Raw genomic sequence first — 5,745 nt, 5'->3', positions numbered from 1 at the left:
ACCATATCGAGTTACGACAACTTAATCGGGTGCCACCCAAAACCTCGGTTAACGTCGGTATCGAGTCGAATTCCACCGTGTCTCATTTCCAAACCATATTTAAAGTTGTTTAAGCATCATTTGAAGCCTTTTCACTCTCTCTCTAACCTCTCTCCTCAACTCAAACTTGTTGATCCAAAATCACTCATTTCAAGCTTCAAAACACCAAGGTAACTATCCTAGCTTCTAGTATAACACATTTAGCCTTCAAATTCGAGTTTAAATCGTGGATTAGGACCATTATCATGAGTTTACGGCCCTAGAACAGTCCTAGGCCGTGAACTCATATAAAAGGGGTTTTTGAGCCATAAAACCCTTCCAAACCTCATTTGGAGCTTAGATATGACTTAGGGAATTACCAAATTGGACTTAGAACACCTTGAACTTAATTTTTGAGGAGTAAACATGAGTTTATTGCCCAAGAACATGCTTGGGCCATAAACTCATTATCTTGGAGAGTAAACTCATTTTCAAGTGTTTAAATGCCACTTAAACACACCATTAGCCTTGTAATAAATCCTAGAACCAACCACAATTGAATTGGGGACCTTAAACATGATAAAAACCCTTCATTTGATATTTTATGGCCATAACCCCCCAAGAATAGGTTCCAAGGCCGTAAACTCCTAAACATAAGTCAAATGGTGCCCAAAATTCATCCTAAGGCTTGTAAAAATTGTTTGAATCACATGTGATTGTCCTAGTATCACCAAATTACATAAGGAATATGTGTGGGGGAGTTTATGGCCGTAAACTCCTAGTTTACTGCCGTAAACTCCAATAAATGGTCCATTTGTGAGTTAAAACCCTTTCCAATGCATTAGACTCAAACCTAGATTTAATCCCCAAGTGTTTCAAGGCCATTTTCCACCATAAACCTCCCATCCATGAGTTCACGGTCGTGAAATCATGTGAATATGGTGTTTAGGGCCGAAAACTCTTATAAGAGTTTACTCTTGAAGAGTAAACTCCATTCCTAAGCCATACAAGTCCTTAGATGTCACCCGGGTCACTCCAAACACTTGATTTGAAGTGTTTTCGCGTCTTGGAATGTTTAAGTGTATCTAATTTGTGATTTAAAAACTAATTGGATATATTTGTGCATTATTTAATATTACATAGGAACCTCGCACGTATTCAAGCCTCGATTCGACCTTTAGCATCCTAGTCGACACATTCCGCGTCCGGTGAGTTCATACCCCTACCCTTTTTCAATGGTTTTTCAATGTTTTCAGGGGGGAATACAAGCAAAAGTACAAGAATATCTTGTACTTGAATTTATTATTTCATTTGAATGATTTCATAATTCGTACACTTTTAAGAATTGAAAACATATTAACAAACTGTTTTGACTTGCAGAGTTGTTGTTCAAACTGATTTAAATTCTTATTATATAGTATTATACTACACAATTGATTGTTCACACTTTTACAGTTGAAATCATAGATCTTTTATATTGTCCTTAATAAAACACCCCTAGATGCGAGTGTGAAGGACATGTATCATTAGAACTTTAGTTAGGTCCTTGATAGTACTCCTCCTAGATACGAGAGTAAAGGACTAATAAAAATAGATTTTTCAGTATTAATAACTTTCAGTTTTAAATTCATTAATATTAAGATTGGAGACACGTCCTTTGTAACACTTCCTTTAGATACGAGAGTGGAGGACTATCCCTGTAACCAGAATCTCCAAAAAAGGGGAGAGCGTGACTTGAGTGTATAGATCTATACAGGACTGACTATCCCGCACCTGCCTGCTAGCTACAGTCGAACCGAAAGGTTCAAGGGTGACAAAAGTCATAAAAAGATACTGGCCCTGGTCCGAGTCATATCTAGTTTGTAGTATGGTTATGGAACTCACAATCAATATTATGAACATTTTGTACTTATCTATTAGTTTTATATATGTGTTAAAACTAATGTACATTTAAGGGTAATCAGACTTTCAGGAGACCCCACACACACACTTTAAGTATGGTAGATACTTGTACATTACTTTCAGATTCAGTAACACTTCACACGCATTTAGGAAAATATGGGATTTTCCTGGGTAACATTTGTACATACCAGAAACGTGTAATAACTCAGATAACTAAACTTTACAATTCACAAGGGTAAACATGTTTTTCAGTGTACATCTTTTACATTACATTTTGGATTTGGTAATCAATTGTTAAGAAAATATGGGATTTTCTTGGATAACCACTTTTCAGAAAACTAAAGGAATCTTGTTCATTTTCAGAAAACAAATCGCTTATGAACTCACCAGCTTTATGCTGATTTTTAAACTGCTTGTATTCTCAGGTTCTCCTTAGACAGGTATCCCCACATTCTTTTGCAGAAGACGGAGCGTATGAAGTCACGTCTTTCTTTTGTTTAAACTTATGTGTCTATGAAATTTGTATCACTTTACTTTTAAACAAATGTAATGAAATCTATGTAATGTAATGTATTGTGTTTACTTCGCTTACTATGTACATTGGTTATGATATTCAACATGAAGTCACCTCCGCCCCGAAACGTTTCCGCCCTGGGTTTCGGGGTGTGACAAATTGACTCTTTAATTAAGTGTTTATATTGTTGTTTTCTTTTACACATACATTTTGGTTATGATCTAGTCCTACAGATTGATAAACAGGGCAAGAAGCTCATTTTCTTGGCATTCTTTTTGTTTGAAAGTTAACATTAATAGGATTTGAAATTTTAGAAAAAACAATAAACAATTAAATATGCATAGAAGTATAAAACAAAGAAAACTGAAAAACTAACCTCAAATATTTGATGGACATATCAGGTACCAAAGAAAGAAAAAAGAAGAAGCAAAATTGGCAAATAATTTGCTTGAATCAGAAATTAAAAACATGAATAATAAAAAAATAAAAGCACATACTTTAAATAAATATAGGAACAAACATAAAATGAATCAACAATGTGAAGTAGTAAAAATAAAACAAAATCACAAACCTGAAAGTGGTGAAGAGAAATCACTTCAACATATCATTACTACACAAAAAGTAGAAGACATACCTGAATCATATAGATGGTTGAGAAAGTGAAATTTGTGTGCCATTGTGATAATCTAGCAAAATCGATTACAGTCTCCATCATACGTCAAGTGTAGGAGAGAAAAGGGCCAGGAAAAGAAGAAATATAAGTCAAGATATAGGTGATGAGGAGCTTCGTCCAACTATGACACCCGATCTCAAAGCCGATGTAGATAGAGATCGAAGAGCATAGAAAATGTAACCCTAAGTTTCAATGAATTTGTTTGGAAACCCAATCACAATCCTTCAAATTGAAACCAACAATAGAGGAATGGAATTTATAACCTATACATTAAAACCCTAACAAATTTAAAATCATTTTCAACTAATAAGATAATAAAGAATTTGAAATTCAATTTAGGATATGATTTTGCTTTCAAAATTTGAACATAAATTCAAATTGTAACAAAAAATAGAGGTATTGACTTAATATAGAAACAACTCTTAGTAGGAGCCATGTGGCAAATAATTATGCTAGAAAAATGGCATGTGGCAAACTTAGGTTTTGTTTATTAGAAGAGGTAGATTGTCTTCAATATTTTTCTATAATTAATTTATTCGCTTAGCAATTAAAGAATAGCATTTTTTTTTACTTTTCTTTCATATTTAGTAAGATGGAATGAATGGAACGACGGCGAATAGAATAACAGAAAGTTTTAAACTAAATTAATTCGTTCTCTGGCAACAATGCTAAAAACTTGATGTGTAAATTATATAATAGTTTTAAATTTATAAAAAAAAAATGCTTTATCACAACTAAAAATTATTACACAACTAGGAAAATTTACATACCATATAACAATATAGTTATGGTAAGATCGTATTTTCAAACACTTTGTGAACGATTATTATTTAAATTCAGAATTTTTACCTTTATTTAAATTCAAAGGCATCAGTTAAAGGGTTCATGATTTAGCTTATGTGTATGCGCTCTGGGATGGTTCTACCTTTGTGAAGGTCGGGCAAGTGTTAAGGCTTCAGGATCATAGTAACAGCGTATCGGTCCGACAGTTAAGGAAATCCATATTTTATATCTCATTGTGTTCATGGAATTGTTATCATCATGAGTTGAAGAGATAGTTTGATAGATAAGTGTCATGGATTTAGCATTGGTTCGGTATGGGCAGTCTGTCAGGGAGTCAGACCAATTCGAGACTTCAGGTTTCAGATAAAGTAGGTGGGTTTCTGCATGTGATTGTGGATTCGTCTTCTTCAGGTGGAAAGTTTTGTTGGATTCAGTTGCCTTAGGAAGGTAATTGTATTTTCAAGGTTGTGGTTGTGTCCCTCAGTTTGTCGGACATGTCGGGGGTGATAAGGAATGATTTTGAGGACGAAGTCGAATTTAAGTGGGGGAAAGTTGTCACGACCCAATTCTGAATCGCTTCATTATCCGGGGCCACGGTCCGATCATCATTTATCATAAGGATTATGTGACATCCCCAATTTCACGGCCAGAAAAGACCGATTTGTTTATGCTTTGTTTTATAAAATCAGAGTAATCTTTTAAAGAAAACAGTTGCGAAATTTGTTCCCAAAATATGATAAAGATTTATCAAAGCATTTCTTTAAAGAAATGTATTTTCATTATATAACAAATTCTCGGGATGTAATGTTCCGATACAGACACATAAACATAAACAGAACTTATTTTATTTACACTAAATATTTTACATCTCCTTTAATCTCTCCGTGAAATATATCTTCATATCGATACCTGTGATACAAAGAAAACTGAGTGGGTCAGGCTTGGGAGCCTAGTGAGCATATAGGGTTTTCAACCCACAATAATATAATTATTATATTCAACCATCAAACAATCAACCCAATTACCCATCCCTATTATCTTCTTTATTTCTTAGGATTTTACCCTAAGAATTCAACTACCCGTCATTCATTCATTCCTAAGGATTGACCTAAGGAATTAGCACGAAATCTATTGCTACATAAGGCGCATCTACCAACATCATCCTTTAAGCGTCTCTGCCAGGATTACGTCATACACTATGAGGTACGACTGCCAGGTTTATGACATTCTCTTTTAGGCGCATCTGCCGACATTATCCTATAAGCGCATCTGCCAGGATTATTCTATAAGCGCATCTGCTAGTATTATGACATTCTCTATTTGGCGCATCTGCCGACATTATCCTATAAGCGCATCTGCCAGGATTACGACATTCACTACTTGGTGCATCTACCGATATTATTCTTAATCATCTTTCATACCTCATCATTTTATCACATACCAACTATCTCATCTACCCATGTTCTACCTAACATATCTGTAGATATAAAATCCATATACAATTTAACTCATTTAAAAACTATATAAAACATCCATTCCACACTCATCTCAAATAAACAACAATATATAAACACATAGCACGTATTATATAACAAATACTTCATATTTATCTGTTAGAAGAAAGTAACCACACACTCACCCAAACATATACTTAATACATTCAAACAATACTTGTATTATACCCGTGTTTACGAAAGGGACTATACACCCACACATATAAACAACTTTATATTATACACATAGCACGTATTTTATAGCAAATACTTAGTATTTATGCGTTAGAAGAAAGTAACCACACACTCACTTGATCAGAAGATGATCGGACAACACTACGGCTTGTAGAAGTAGTATTCTT

This window comes from Lactuca serriola, chromosome 4, assembly GCF_051521515.1.
Source record: "Lactuca serriola cultivar US96UC23 chromosome 4, Lser_US96UC23_V15, whole genome shotgun sequence".
Taxonomy (NCBI): domain Eukaryota; kingdom Viridiplantae; phylum Streptophyta; class Magnoliopsida; order Asterales; family Asteraceae; genus Lactuca; species Lactuca serriola.
This window is presented reverse-complemented; position numbering follows the sequence as displayed.